Source organism: Epargyreus clarus, unplaced genomic scaffold (genome assembly GCF_041222505.1).
Source record: "Epargyreus clarus isolate Ecla_fem2 unplaced genomic scaffold, WU_Ecla_fem_2.2 ptg000011l, whole genome shotgun sequence".
Taxonomy (NCBI): Eukaryota; Metazoa; Arthropoda; class Insecta; order Lepidoptera; family Hesperiidae; genus Epargyreus; species Epargyreus clarus.
The window spans coordinates 8,181,544-8,198,796 of NW_027332219.1; the positions used below are offsets into that span (position 1 = coordinate 8,181,544).

General features: G+C 35.3%; 1 protein-coding gene across 1 annotated transcript in view; it reads left to right on the top strand.

Annotated features, from left to right (window-relative positions):
* The first annotated feature begins 13,463 nt into the window (after window positions 1–13,463).
* Window positions 13,464–17,253, top strand: part of sns (sticks and stones) — a 340,736-nt gene continuing 336,946 nt past the window's right edge. Inside the window, exon 1 of the mRNA XM_073077924.1 lies at window positions 13,464–13,648. The gene's annotated coding sequence lies outside the window, so the exon portion shown is untranslated. The remainder of the gene's footprint in view (window positions 13,649–17,253) is intronic.

Sequence of the window (17,253 nt, forward strand, 5' to 3'; positions counted from 1 at the left end):
TTTTTTCTTGGTTAATTAAATTATTTAAAATTTCATGTTCGATTAGGATTAAGAGATAGAGCCCTATGGAAGACGGACAGACAGCAGAGGTTAGTAATAGGGTTCCGTTTTTGTCCCTTGGGAACGGAAAGTTAAAAATAACACATCGGAGTAAATAAGAAAATGTAATAAATTCCTATTTTTAAAGCACAGAAGTAGCAAATGAGAATACAGTAATGGTAAGTGACAACTGCCGTCTATTATTATCTGTAATGAACTCCGCATAAGATTAGATTTCTACCTTTTTATTTCTAGGGGGAAACCTTCAAATCAGCTCCGCATAAGATTAGATTCCTACCATTTTTTTTCTTAAAGAGGGGGAAACCTTCAAAAGGTACCCGACGACGTGAGAGCGACGTCGGGTTATGTGGGATTTTTACCGCACTAAAATCCCCCTGGTGGCCGTCCTCAACGCTTGTTGGAGAACTCCACGATCTCTGACGGAACGCAACCGGAGTCCTCCAAGCGCGATGTCCCGATCGGGCTCTGCCCTGGGAGAGCAGTTTTCGCTCCTCCCACACCATCTGGTGTTCACGACGGTGTGTGACCACACATACCGTCGTCCTTCCTGGAGTCACTTACTGGACGGTTCGAGCTCCCACTCTTGCCGCCCGCAACCCTGGAAGCCCCCTTTTAGTCGCCTCTTACGATAGGCAGGGGATACCGTAGCCCTATTCTAATCCCGGAACTACAGGGACAAGAGGCCAGCCATGGAAACGTCGCTACCTTTACGACTAAGTTGGAACGCCTCGAATAACTCTCTCCCTTACCACATCCCTTCAAACAACAAACTAGTACTCCCAATTTTATACACTTAACTACGAGTCATCTCCCATTTAGTGTAAAAAAATTATGGGTCAAACGAAAATGAATTAAACATTTTTAACTAATTAAAAACTTCAAAGACAGATGCTCTATTTAAGCCGACATTCGTCAATACAAAACCGCAAAATTTAATTCATCAAAATCAACAATATAATTAAAAAAATTAAATACATTGCTGGCTAATAACTGGTTGTGAAAAAAATATTCCTTGTAAAGAAGCAATGGATAGGATAGAGGTTTAAAGTTTGAAGTTTGTATTCGGTTGGTAACGTCTTTTGTGTTGAATCCTTAAGGAAAACAGGTGGTACGTACACTTGTGGACAGCGAAATTGCTTTGTATTAAATTATAAAATTTGGTCTTGAAATATATAACAAAATAGTTTGTTTATAAAAAGGATGTAGCAAACGTGCATGAATTCTGCCTGAAAATAAGAAGCCATCCATGGACATCTACAATCAACCCCAGATAATATTAAAACCCTAAACGAGATAGACCATTTGAGTGTCTATTTTAAGGACTAAATTGGGACGCTCCAGGTAATTAAGGATGCTTTATTTCATCCCGCATTTAAAATAGTAAGTATGGTGCTAATATCGACTTATGGTGCTTATCGACTGCGGAAGGTAATCTATCTCGTTATGCAGCGCAAATGTATTGTGTATTACGTATTTGTTTCGCTGATATTTTCTATTTCCTTCCTTATGCCGACTGCATAATGTCTTATTTTGTAGTCACGACCAAAATACAAGAAAAAACCGTAAAAATATCATCATCATCATCATCATCAACCCATTAACGCTGCTGGGCACGGGTCTCCTCTCATAATGAGAAGGATTAGGCCATAGTCCACCGCGCTGGCCAAGTACGTATTGGTAGACTTCACATACCTTTGAGATTTTTTTTATAAATCTCTCAGGTATGCAGGTTTCCTCACGATGTTTTCCTTCACCGGTTAGCAAGTGATAATTAATTTCTAATAGGCACATAACTTTCAAAAATCAGAGGTGCGTGCCTGTGATTTGAACTTCGGACCTCTCAATCGAGAGTCCGAGTTTCTTAACCACTAGGCTATCACTGCCTTAAAATGCCGTAAAAATATATTTAAATCAAATTTGTAAACAATAGAACATTTTTCATAGAAACATAAGACATATGAAGGTATACTTTCCTTGTCCTACAGTGTAAGGACCGCGCTATTGTTGACACCTGCGCTTTCTGTTGAGCCCTTAAACCGTTCCAACTGTTTGCATTTTCAAATTTGTTACTATTATTTTATTCGAAAATAATAAAAAACACACCTTTTTTACTATTGTATCAATGTCATTGCAGGTCATCTGCCACGAAGTTTTAGTTATAATGTTTAAAAAATCTGATGTGTAGTTAGACTGATCTTATCTGCAGTCAGCCTGTACTTTTTATGTACAAAGTAAAAACATTCAAGAAATTCAGCTGTTTGGTTATCTTCCATCTAAACGAAAACTTAACTATTCTTACAAATTATTATTTAATTAAAATTTTTGTTCGAATCCGGCGGCACCACCGCTACAGCTATTTCTGCCTAATAACAGCAGTGTTAGGCGCTGCTGTGTTCCGTTTTGAAAGGTGTGGTAAGGGAGATATATTTTTCCGAGGCGTTCCAGCTTAGTCCTCAGGAGTAGCGGCGCATCTGTGGCCGAACTCAGGTTGGAATATCTAATCCTATCTGGGGTTGATTACAGATGTCCATGGGCGGCAGTAGCCACTTACCATCAGGTGGACTGCATGCTCGTCTGCTACTCCTATATTATATATAAAAAATGGTTTGGTATAAAAAACAAAATTATATAATGCAGTAAGTGATTAATTATCGCTGAAATTATCTATTCAAGTATACGTTTTACAAAATTTCAAAAATTTAGTAGCTATATTCTGTATGCAGGAAATCTATACAAGACATTCCAAGTTAGTCTTCACTCCTCGAGACCGAAAATACATTTGTGAGTAACCTTTAACTCTTGACCTTATTTAGTTGGTCATAGGTTACAAGAAGCAGTGATAGCCTAGTGGTTAAGAAACTCGGCCTCTCGGGGTCCGAGGTTCAAATCCCAGGCCACCTCCGATTTTTCAAAGAAAATGTGTGCGTATTAGAAATTAACGAACACTTGCTTGAACGGTGACGGAAAACATCACGAGAAAAAGAATCTCAAAGATATGTGAAGTTTACCAATACGCACTTGGCTAGCGCGGTGGACTATGGCCTAATCTTTCTCACTCTGAGTTCTCTCAGACCTCCCTCCCACCTGCCACCTCCCACTGCTGGGCACGGGTCTCCTGACCGTACCCGGCAGTGGGACAATAATGAGTAGATGGTGAAATTACAAGACCTTTAAAATTCGACTCACTGCTCATCCTTATTCCCGTATAAAAATTACTAATTAGCCAAAACTAACCCAGCAATCAGATGCCATAATGACTTTCACCGCAGACGCCACGTCTAAGACATGCACCGTGAAGATAGAACAGATAGATAGTCCGAGAGCCGTGGGATGGTCACACAGAGCGCCACAGAGTGTGACGGCGTAGGGTTACCAGATAACGATTGGTATAGGGTGTTGCGAAATGGGAAATTGAAAAATAAATCAAAAAATAATCTTAAGATAAAATTGTTAAAACTTACTTATTTGAGTAAAAGAATTGGTAGGTGATAACAAAATTGAGCTGACTAATTTTAAATAATGTATTTTATATTTTTTTATTTCTTTTCATTGTTGTATTTGTATTTTCATAATTGTATTTCAACATACAATTTCTTACAGATAGATATCGATTATTATATTTTGCTATAAATTGCTTATTTATATTCACTATTCAATATCAAAAATCTTTGGAAGTTGAATTTTAAACTATTGCCTTATGTTATAATATTAACTATTTTAAAAATTGTGTAAATAAAATATTTTTACGAGTGATACGAAACGAAATTTCAATAACTTTACCAGACCCAAATATTAAATAAGACAATATAATTTCAAACTTATTTTATACATTATTAACAATCTTCTTTTATTAAATATGCAATTAAAGTTACATATATAAACACGAAATGCAATTCAAAAAGGCGAATACAATCACAAATCTTACAAGAAATAGATAATTTAGTAACATTTTCAGAACACGCTGTAGACAAACACCTCGAACTAAGACACCAAGCGACCAATCGGGACCCATGAACAGACCCCATTCATGCGCCGTGGGAGAGTTATAATTACTCAACATAACCCCATGACTATTAAATCGAACCTGCTACCTTACGTGCTATCTGGGCACACGAGGATTTTATTGCGTTCGAACAGTTTCTTAATTAATGAAGTATACATTTTTATTGTGTTTAATTAACCTTTTTTGTAAGAAGTAGCAGACGAGTATGATCCACCTGATGGTAAGTGGCTACTGAGGCTCACGGACATCTTTAAGCAAACTCAGATAAGATTAGAGTCCTATCTGAGGTCAGTTGCAGAGTCGTTGCTGTCTCTTGGGACGCCTCGAATAAGTATGTCTCCCTTACCACACCTTTCAAACCAGAATACAGTAGCGCTTAACACTGCTGTTATTAGACAGAAATAGGTGTGGCGGTGGTGCCGCCGGAGTCGACTCATAATGGATTATATTTTGGGATTCTAGTGAGCAGACGAGAATGTTATTGCTTTTGTTTGTAATTTTTAATTAATAATCTAAAGTACTTTGAATTCCAACATAATTTTAAAGTATGTTAGAAAATAATTTACCCTGATAGTTTTAGTGATTAATTTTGAAGGTGGTAGAACCCTTTGTGGTTCGACTTCGACGGCACCACCGCCACACCTATTTCTACCTAATAACTGCAGTGTTAGGTGCTGCTGTGTTCCGGTTTGAAGGGTGTGGTAAGGGAGAAAGACTTTTCCGAGGCATTCCAGCTTAGTCCTCAGGGGTAGCGGCGCATCTGTGGCCGACCTCAGGTAGGAATATGTAATCCTATCTGGGGTTTATTACAGATGTCCATGGGTGGCAGTAGCCACTTACCATCAGGTGGACTGCATGCTCGTCTGCTACTCTTATATTATATAAAAAAAATCAAGTATTTGGCTTACTAAAGATCGATATTTGACAATATCTGCCTACTAGAAATCTTTGGACAAAAATTAAATAGATTGATTATTGAAATCGGATGTATAAAGATCGAAATTTGACAATATGTGCCTACTAGAAATCTTTGGACATAAACTAGATAGATTGATTATTGAAATCGAATATATATTAGTAATGACCAAAGGGCGTAAATGACTAATTTCATAAGCGAACATTTTCTCAGCCAACTAATGATGGACTATACTTAATAATGAACCTAGGTTCCCTCTGGGTCCATTGTGACAAGAAGACCCTATGATTAGGTAGACCAGTTCCGCGTGCCTCGTAAATGACCACTCGGTCATTACGTTCTGTTCCGGGTTGAAATTCCGGTGTAGGAATTGGAATAATGTCGGTGTTAGTGCATTTGTATTGGAATGTCTTATGAGCCGAATTTTAGTTAGGAAGGAGAACTAAAATGCATGCATTTCATAGCATGATTGTATATACTATTGAAGGAAGCTAAACTAAGACGGGATGTCTAATGTGCTTATAGTGTTATTATATTAATGACACCTAAAATAGAATGCCTCATGTGCTTAGTTATTATATAGTTAGTTGTTGGAAAATTTGGGTAATTTTACTGACAAAGTATTTTTTCTTATTAAAGTAATGATGACAAACTAAACCGGAATGTTTTATGTTCTGTATTTTTGTAATATTCGCGTATAACTATTTACATACTTTTCTGTGAGATATTTTTCTCCACTAAATGAAGGCGAACTTAAACGAAACGCCTTACGTGCCTATACTATTATTGTAGTAAGTACTAGAAAACATGCGTAGTTTTTGACTAACGTATTTTTTATATTAAAGGAAAGCTAACTAAAACAGAATGCCTTACGTGCCCATAGTAACATTGAGAAATATTTGCATAAATAAAATAATAATATTCACTAAAGCATTCCCATAGGAATATAGAAATTTAATATTCCCGCAAATAAAGTATGGAGCGATATAAAAACTGAAACATGAATAGTAAAGAGCAAAAAGTTTGAAGTGAATAAAAATAATATTCACACAGTACTCAAAGAGTTAATGAAGCCTGCGACAGGCTGTAATAGTTAGTCTTGTGCTAATTGCTCAGTGGCGCTCGTGGATTGGAAACAATACGTCGTTTAAGCCAAAGTCGTTTAAGCCAAAGGCACTACCGCCAATTAACATGTGTGTTTATTGTGTTTTTTACAATATAGGAGTAGCAGACGAGTGTGTCCACCTTTTTTTTCTTTTTTTTATAATATAGGAGTAGCAGACAAGCATGCAGTACACCTGATGGTAAGTGGTTACTGCCGCCCATGGACATCTATAATAACCCTAGATAGGATCAGATATTCCTACCTGCTGTCGGCCACAGATGTGCCGCTACCCCTGAGAACTAAGCTGGAACGCCTCAGAGAGTCTCTCCTTACCAAATCCTTCAAACTAGAACACAGCAGCACTTAACACTGCTGTTATTAGGCAAAGATATGTATGCCGGTGGCGCGGCCGGAGTCAAACCACAAAGATTTCTACGTGGTTCTACCACCTTCAATACTTGTGTCAAACATGAGTAACCTTTCCATTTAGACAACGTCTTCACATGTTACCTATTAACCACATAATAACATCCCTCAATTACATTTATGTGGAACCCCGTGAACCGTGACGTGACTCAGGGGTCAACGGGTGTCGTGAGAACCATTGTCTTTTGTTAAATGTACTCATTCATGGAGACGCGATGATTTTGGTTTCTTACTTGTTGGTGATTTTAGATTTGCTTTAAATAAGCCCTTGATTTCTTACATAGATGTAGCAGATGAGCAGTAGCAGGAGGGTAAGCTGTAATCAATCCCAGATGAGTTTAGATACCTACCTGAGTCGGTGCGCCGCTACCCCTGAGGACTAAGCTGGAATGTCTCGGATAAACATGTGATGGTGGTAGAACCATCGTCACAGCTATTTCAGTGTTAAGCGCTGCTGTGTTCTGGTTTGAAGGGTGTGGTAGGGGAGATAGACATTTCCGAGGCTTCAGCTGAGTCCGCAAGGGTAGCGGCGCACCTGTTGCCAACCTCAGGTAGGAATATCTAATACTATCTGGGACTGATTACAGATGTCCATCGGCAGCAGTATCCACGTGGACTGCTCTCGTCTGCTAATCCTATATTACAAAAGTGAGAAAGAGTAATATACGAGATATTACTGTCTCTTTTTATTTTAGTATATTCTCAAAGAAATAAAATTCAATGCCAAGACCACTTAAGTGGGTCAAGTGAGGGTGTTTTTTTCAAATCCGGTGTGCGAGTGAGACGGCTAGTGCTGTCTCACTCTAATTGCGCCTGCGCCTGTACGTAATTGGTACTGTAATTGGTTTAAAAGTTTAACCTTGAAGTTAAAGTTCTTTGATTATATATAACCAAAGATTAATAATGGATATAAGCAGTGATAGAATAGTGGTTTGAACTCTTGCTGGAGGTCCAAGGTTTGAATCCCAGGCAGACACTTTTGATTTTTCAAATGTGCTGGTATGAAATTAATTACGGGGAAGATATCGTGCGGAAACCTATACGCCTGAGAGTTCTTTAAAAAACGTTTTGATTTTCAAAACGTTTTTTTTCAAAACTTTTTGATTTTCAAAACGTTTTTTTTAGTGTGAAGTCTATTAATTAGCATTTGGCCAGCGCAGTGGACTATAGCGCAACCTTTTCATTTTAGAGACCCATTATTAGTCAGATATAAGGCTTAGTATTATCATTAATTTCTACCTATCATAAAAGTAAATGTATTTTTTTAGTTAATATAAAGAGATTGTTGACTAACAATATACAAGACATATTAGTAAGATTTAACCCAATTTAAACCGAGTGAACGGTGGTTACTTACCGCGGTTTTGAATGTCTTAAGTTTAGTCACAGACTTAAAAACGAGACATAACTTTTGAACAAAATATTAAATCATTTCGATTTGCGTAGAACAAAGCATTATTTAGCATGAGTCGTTCTTCTCGCTTTTTGTATCATCAACAACCTATTACTGTCCCACTGCTGGGCACGGATCTCCTCTCATATTGAGAAGGATTAGGCCATAGTCCACCGCGCTGGCCAAGTGCGTATTGGTAGATTTCACATACCTTTGAGATTTTTTTTTTATAAATCTCTCAGGTATGCCGGTTTCCTCACGATGTTTTCCTTCACCGTTTAGCAAGTGATAATTAATTTCTAATACGCACATAACTTTGAAAAATCGGAGGTGCGTGCCCGGGATTTGAACCTCGGACCCTCGATCGAGAGGCCTAGTTTCTTAACCACTAGGCTGCCACTGCGTTGATCTGCTATCTTGTATAATGAAATAAAATGTTTAATTGATTAAAGTACAATTGTAAAAACAAGGGACAAGGGTCCCTGTCCTGTTTTAAGAATATAACTATTAAAAAGCGTGTCCAATTCTTATTAGCGTGTGTGTGTTCCGAATCAAAACGTTAAACGCTTTGAAAAAATCATTAAGTCTGTTTCTTCAACTATTTTTATATGATTAACTTTGTGATAAATGCGTCTAAATTTAATTGACCCATTTATTTTTATATACCTGAAATTAGTATCAAATCAAATCAAATCATTTATTTGCTAGAACATAGTATTACAAGGATGTTAAATATTATATAATGAGTACATAATGTTCTATTTGGGTGTGCAAAATGTATGTAATCTGTTCAATAGTTTATTACATCATTAATTAAGTTACATGTCAAATTCAAACATATAGCAAATGAGAAAGATTTCAAGTAAAATAAAAAAAAGATTAAAATAATTTTGTAAACCTTTGAAATGTTAATTAATATAAATATACATAGTAGAACTAACAAACAGATATGTAGTCCAACTGATGGTAAGTGGTACTGCCGACCATAGATATATCTAAATTCAATCCCAGATAGGATTAGAACCCTGTCTGAGGTCCTTAAGGGCTTAATCAATTATCCAAAGATAGTGTTTTCATGTTCAACAGACGAACAGCGGAGTCCTAGTAATAGGGTTACGTTTTAACCCTTTGGGTACGGAACCCTAATAAAACAACTTTGATGTCAGAGACTTTGTCTATCTATTTTGGTCTAGGTTTAGTTGAATGTCCTAGACTAAATGCTAGCCTAGCCTTTAAGTTCCGTTTGGATATCCGTGCATTCGAAAGGTGAGTAAGAAATTAATGGTGATCTAGTTATAAAAGGATTGGATAAAAGGTTTTACCTACATTTATTATAATTTGTGGTATAACTACTTTATGCGCAACTTTGAAGTGTGGTCGTGTTACGTTTTAAACAATAAATCAATCACAAGTTATTAATAATCAATATTTTGCGTACCAAAAATCGACGTTTGACAAACATATAAGGTATAGTGCGCGCCAAACTGCTAGTCCGCTCTGAAGTTGTTGCGCACAACTACGAGTACAAGCATATTCCGTAGCAACGTAAGGGCATACTAACGCAGCTATGCACCCGTGGGCGCGAGCGGGCAGCGGAGGGTGCTGTGAGGGTTCCCGTGCTCATTTTTATATTCAGAGTGGACTAGCAGTTTGACGCAGAGACATTGTTAAATTACAATCTTTGATAGACAAGTTTTGAATAGATTAAATATAATAATATTTAATGATAAAAAAAATTTTGAAGTCCTCAAGAGTATGTTGTATTTTGAATATCATTTTATTCTGTTCTTCTTTTGTTTTTTACTTATCGTTTAAAATCGAAAATCTTTTAGAGCAGGGGAAGAATAATTTACATTGTTTTAAACAATGTGTTTTTTATGTATTATAGAAAAAATATTTATACAATTTTCATTGAAATTAATTAACAGGAATTTGGACATTTTGTGCTTGAGACGCAACACAACCTCTAACTTTCCTCCTACACCGCGGAGGGTAATGTTCTTCAAGCGAATGTGTACCTACCTATATCCAATTCTTTGGCACGCCTTTTTTTGTTTACGAGGGGGAAACCTTCAAAAGGTACCCGACGACGTGGGAGTGACGCTGGGTTATGTGGGATTTTTACCGCACTAAAACCGCACCGGTCCGACCGTCCTCAGCGCTTGTTGGAGAATTCCGGGATCTCCGAGGGAACACACCCGGAGTCCTCCAAGAGCGATGCCCCGATCGGGCTCTGCCCTGGGGGAGCACTTTTGGCTCCTCCCACACCATCTGGTTTTTACGACGGTATGCGACCACACACACCGTCGTCCTTCTCGGGGTTGCTTGCTGGACGGTTCGAGCTCCCACTCTTGCCGCCCGCAACCCCGGAAGCCCCCTTTTAGTCGCCTCTTACGACAGGCAGGGGATACCGTAGCCCTATTCTATTCCCGAGACTACAGGGACGCCTAGCAGCCCAAACGGCTTGACGGATTTTAACATATGAGGTATCGTTGGATACGTCTAAATTGTGAGAGAGACATAGGATATGATTTAAGGCACAAAGTTTTTGTTTTAGTAATAATTCTAGTTCCTACCAAACTAGGTTCAATACACTGTCGTTAGGTGTTTAGTATCCAATGCCATATTTTTTCTACATCCGGTTATTACGGCGCCAACAAGATTAATAAATCATTTATTAATAAATGAATGAATTAAATGTCTAATCTTATTAAAACCTGCCTTTAAAACAAGCACAAGCTCTTGCACGCGTTTTCGTCTCGGTTTTATTAAGATTGAAGGTGGTAGAACCCTTTGTGGTTCGACTCCGGCGACAACACCGCTACACCTATTGCTGCCTAATAAAAGCAGTGTTAGGCGCTGCTGTGTTCTACTTGTAAGGGAGACATACTTTTCTGAGGCGTTCAAGCTTACTGATCAGGCGTAACGGCGCGTCTGTGATCGACCTCAGGTAGGAATATCTCATGCTATCTGGGATTCATTACAAATATCCATGGGAGGCAGTGGCCACTTACCATCAGGTGAACTGTCTGCTCGTCTGCTACTCCTATATTATAAAAAAAGAATTGAAGTCTTATACAGATGCGTCGCCACTTCTGATGGCTTAAGATATGATAAGATGGCTCGCCTCATATGTTAGCCGACATCCTAAAAATTAAGATGCTTATTCTGTCCGTCAATCCAACAAGAAATTATGATGTAAAAAATCTCCCCTATTTTATATTGTCTGGGGATGATTTTCCAAAATAAAATATGTATATTTAATCCGTATTTATTACAGTTTTTATCGCATGTTATGACTCGCGTTCTATATTTCAAGCCCAAATTTAATGTTTGCTTGGACGAGGATCGAATCCGGGACCCACCGCGCGTCAAATGTTTTAATGGCCACGTCTCAATGTGGGTCGACCCACATATGTACATTTGTCTGCATCATTTAAAATAAGGCAATTTGTTACAAATAGACACTACACAGGACTCGAACCCGTTACAAGTTTACAAATGCACCCATTTGTCAACAGCACATTTGTAAACCAAAAAACAAAAAGTAAAGACTAAATACCAATAAATACGAGATAACAAAACTGTTTACACTGCTGAACTACTGATAAATTACAACCTATCAACCTCAGAATTTAATAAATGTAGATAGCGCATACAAGGGAAAATGAAAAATAATTAATTATCAAATTGGACGTTAATCTTCTAAATTTAATTAATTTTAAACAATATTTATTTTAAACAATAATTTGTTCGGGTAATTATTTATTTAGCAACGTATTTAGTTAGGTTACATTATTTTTTTTTATCAAAAATTAACGAAATTTAATTTTTGAAATTATGATTTATTTTAATAATGTACAGATTTATATATATTTTTAATTATAACTTATAAATACATTTAAAATATAATAGTAAAGAAAATATACATATAGATTTTTGTTTTTATATACTACTCATGTTAGAATATTTATTTAATTTACAGTAAATAAAACTAAGAGAACAGCATTTAAAAATTACGTTTAAAATATTTCACAATAACACTACAGTTAAATATAATATTTACTTCTAAGACGCGGAATCTATCCATTCTATATTCAAAGTTGAAACAAAAAACCCGAAATGGTAGCATCTTGACCAGATTTTTTGTACAACAGAACCCGTTTTTGGTTCGATAGGTACCCGTTTTTTGGTATCAACACTACCAATCATTAATAATCACGACTTCAGTACTTATCACGCAGTAACACGGTTGATATTTGTGTAACTTTTTGAAAATTATTCGAAAATGGTGTGTTCATTTGATTTCGAATGGTTATGTTTTTTTAATCATTTTTTTATGTTCAATGCACAGGTGTTTTGTGTCTGTTATTCCTTCATTCGTTTCGGTGGCGTTTTGAATTTTGATATCAAGTTAGCTTTTAAAAATGGACAGTTTCATGAGATATATCATCATTATCATCAACATTATGAAATATAATTATGAAGCGATCTTAGGCCTCAGGAGTAGGTATCTATGATCGTCTTACGTTTGTTCTATATGGAGTTGGTTACAGATTTCACATATAAATAACTCTCATAAAACAGGGTAATTTTGAAAACTTTTAAACATATGTTCACTGGAATCTGATGCAGAAATATTAGTCAGATAGTAATATTTCTAAAATTAAGGGTAATACATTTAAAATAACAGGCAAAACCATGAACATAGCATTGTCAATGAAACAAAATTACTTCAATAGCTCCCTTTAAGGATATAAAGTTTGCAATCGACAATTTTCGAAACCCTACATCTATGCCTCTTTTTCAAATGTCAGAGGTTAGAAAAGGTCAGCACGCTTACCTACCGAAACTGACTGTTCTCAATTAATTATTTATACTGTTATTTATAAAATTTGTGTAGAAAATGTAATACAGAAATTACACCCAAAGAAAATAAAATATCTGTCTATATGTTCATAGAAGCCAAGTAAACAGATCCCATTTACTTATTCTTGAAAGAATCTTAATGAAAGTTTGAATAAATAATAAGTAACATAATGAATTTCATAAAATTATAATATTAGGAAAATAAACATCTTATCAAAGTATATTGTTCCAAGGAGATTTTTACAGAATTATTTATACGTCCTCCGCTTTGCAAGGTGTTTCGTACATATCACATAGCATATATTTTCATTAAAAAGTCTTATAAAATAATAGTATAATTGAGCAAGACCAAAACATAAAACCTATTATTGAAATACTTGTCTGTCTAGCTTTGAACGTGCTAATAGAAACGGTACGCTACAAATTATATTACTAACTAACAAAGTCAATGTAAAGAATCATCACGATATCTCAATTTGTATCATTGCCAACGCATTAAGATGTATGTATAATGATGTATTTACGTGTCAATTATGTAAAAGATGTATGCATGGCGTGTTTTGTACATGATAATATGAGATAGTGATCGTAGCCGATCCCCGTAGCGTGATCGTAGCCTCGTAGCTGCTACGGGAATGAGCTACGCAGGCTCCCGGGCCGCCACCCCCTCCGCATCACTCCGCTCCGAGCCGGCGTCGTGTTCGGACGTGTTTCGCGTCGCGCCACACACCTGTGGATCGGATATCGCTATCTCACTCAGTGCTTCGATTTTTATTTTTGTTTACTTGGATTACAGTGTGGTGATGTGGTGTGTAAATTTTTATCAATGACCATCAAACCGGTTGGACTTGTACGGGATCTTGTCTCAAATGAATGGTAAATGAGTTCGTTGGTCTTATTCCAAAAGCTATTCAAATCCAATTAGTTTTATAAGGCTAGACATTTTATATAGAAAACACACGTTAGACCTGAGCTAGGTTTAATCTAAAAACTAATTTAATTAACCCTCTTTGTTTGAAATTCAAGTTGGAGACTATGATTCTTATCTCCTCAGAATGTAGGAAATTAATTAAAAATAACATCTTGTGACTAAAATAATAAAATGTTTGAATGATTCTCATTCTACGAAATAGATCTTATATATTTTCGCTTAACTCGTGTTTATGTTTGATTTTGTTTTTAAAATCATTGATTGCCAAAATAACTAACAATGAACAAAACAGACATACTTAACATCTATAAAATATTGATTTTTATTATCTATTTATAACAATTTTATATAACAACAATGTATTTGTATTGCTAATATATAAGCAGCCTATCTAATTCATTACATACAATTTTTTCATACAAGATTAGGTGGTGTTTGATGTACCTAAATGATTCGATTTATCAATATGTTGACACGAGTATTTGTAAAACCTTTACTTCGGGCGCGTCCATAATATTTTTATCTGTGGGTAGGCAAAATCTATATTTAGGTAACAATATAGATTAAAAGATAACTTGAGCTATTTAACTAGAAAATCTATGCACTGTATCACAGAAAACTAAACTTACGTAAAAAATCTACAATACATACAATAATTTGTAAAAACAAAATGGCGGGTAGGTAAAGTAAATATCATTAATCATTTTTGTAATTTCGTTTTTTTGGAATTGTGCGTGAAGTTGCCTTTAATAAGACAACAATTTCCTGTTGTCTTATTGAATGATTCTTTTTTCAAAGTATTTTTCAAATAGCAAACAAAAAAAAAACATATACGGTCGAATTGAGTAACCTCCTCCTTTTTTGAAGTCGGTTTCAAATTGTCACTTGTATATATTTCGGAAAGAGCGTAATAGGGTATAAATAAATACATGTGGGCATTGTTGTAAGGTAGTTCACATAATTTAACACAATATTGTTATTATTAGTATTAGCCCACTACTATCCCATAGCTGGCATGGGATTCTTCTCAGAACAAGAAGGCTTTAGACAAGTATAGTCAGCAAAACTGCTAGTCCGCTCTGAATATAGAAATGAATCGCGTCGCCATAGCAAATTGTATGACTACGCCTCCTCGCGACAACTTTAGAGCGGACAAGCAGTTTCGCGCGGACTATTCATATAATTTAAAGAAAAAAATATAGACTTAACACATTATTTTTATTATCATTATCCTTTTACTATCCCACTGCTGGGATTGGTGTCTTCTCAGAATAAAAAGGGTTTATCAAAATCCACAATGGCTACAAGTTCGGCAAACATCACACTGTTTAAGGAACTTTTTCTTTTGAAACCTCAGGCGTGTGGGTCTCCTGTTTTTCTTCGCTAATTCAAATGATAAATTAATTTGTTTTGTGTCTTAAACTACCTATCTTAAACTATAAATGCAATCATTCTTCTCAAAATAATGCGAATTTAATATTCCATTGGTACTCAAATTTCACGCGTGATTCTTAAATATATATTAGGCCTGGGATTCCGGTATATCTGGATTGGTACTCCTTTAGGTATTTGATTATTCGACAGATAAATCGGTGTGGTCTGAAGTAGCTCCAGCTCCACATGTTTCATTATAAGTTTATCATTGTAGAAAACATTTTTTTATGTGTGTTATGGAGTTTCTTTCGCCGCTTTTTCTCCATAACGAGACACCTTGCGAAGTGGCGATAGATATATTGACGTTCAAAAAGGTTTACTTTATCATTGTAGACATAGATTAGTAAAGATTAGTCACTCCTTACAAGAAAATGTAACCAGTTTTGACAGTTGAAATTGTCACTGTCATCTATTTTTGTGTTTGAAAAATATTAAAAAAATGTACTTTTTAGATAACTAATTCACGAATGAAAAGTTATTTTTCCGCACTATTTCTTCAATTTCGTGCTTTTTGCACCACTTAACTGCGCATGACGGCATTGTTCCGCGTAAATTAAACCATGACAGCCATTAAATGGCTGACAGAATCGTCAGCCGTTTAAGCCATTTAATGGCTTCCTTCGATTACGAGGGTGAGATATCTATATTTATCTATGATTGTAGATAACATATTTTAAGATGTGTGTTATGGAGTTTTTTTCGCCGCTTCTTCTCCATAAGGAAATCTTGTGAAGTGGGTAGATACGAGTATATTGTCGTTCAAAAAGAGTTCCGTAAAGAATCTACTTTGAATAAAATATTTTTGATTTGATTTGATAAACTCGGGCCATCCAGTAGGGTTTATAAAAGTATGTAAATCCCGGGAATTTAGCGTCCGAGGGAATTTTGATTAATTAACCAGCAATATATTAAAACAAAATGTAAACAGCGGTTTATTTTTGTTATGAAAATTGTGTTATCGATGGCCCCTTGAAATTGCCATGTATCTACCTAAAACATCAAAGGTTTTCGAAGTGTGCCTGAAAATAGTAATTCCGATTGAATTTCAGGTAGTTTTTAGTTTTTTTTTCTGTCTAAGTATTTCAACTTCTGATGACTATCAATAGGTATTATTTATTCTATTCGAAGTAGGTATAGCAATACTAAAACATTAGGTAAACTACATAATAGTTAGCTTCTTTTATAATATAGTCTGTTAGCATAAATCTAAGCTAGACATGCTCCACATATATTATAAGTATTTATTTATTGTATAACGTATACAAATAGAGCGAGGTTAATGATTTGCAAAAATAATAGAATTTATTTCCAGTCCAGTTGAACGTTTTTAAAATATATATAAAAAGGCTTAAGTAATAATACATTGGAAAATGCCAACAGACCATACCTAACATCTTCTCATGAAACTATTTTAAATTAAATCATCATAAAACATTACTAATATATACTAAAATTTGTATTAGCAAACTAAGTTATACATTTTGATATAAAATATTTATTTTTTAAGAACTAACTAATTTAATACTGTATATTTAATTATAACAATATTAACCTAATAAAAAGTACAAAAATCTTATATATAAAATTTTCGTGTCACTATGTTAGTTACCGTACTCCTCCGAAACGGCTTTACCGATTTTCACCAAATTTTATATGCATATTCAGTAGGTCTGAGAATCGGCTACTATCTATTTTTCATACCCCTAAGTGATACGGGTTGTTCACTCTTAACATTTTGTTTAATTATATGGCAACACAACGTTTGCCGGGTCAGCTAGTAATATATAAAACAGGTTTTAAAATACTTATGAGAAATATTTAAATATAATAGGTTTTATCCAAATTGTTGTCAAGGAAGAGTCCCCAAAACGCTGGCGACATTACCTATATGTATGTTATTTATAGTTACACAATTAAAATGTATTCCAATTAGCGATGTGTTGCCATTCGCAGCTGTGTGTTTACTGTTCAATTAGTCTTGATAGAAATGAAATAGATGTTGCAATTTTTACACAACTGCGGAAGGCAGTTCTTATTTGTGTTTATGACATAATTTGACTATTTGTAACGGATTTAAATAAAATTTTATTAGAACTGTTCTAATCAAATTTCATTT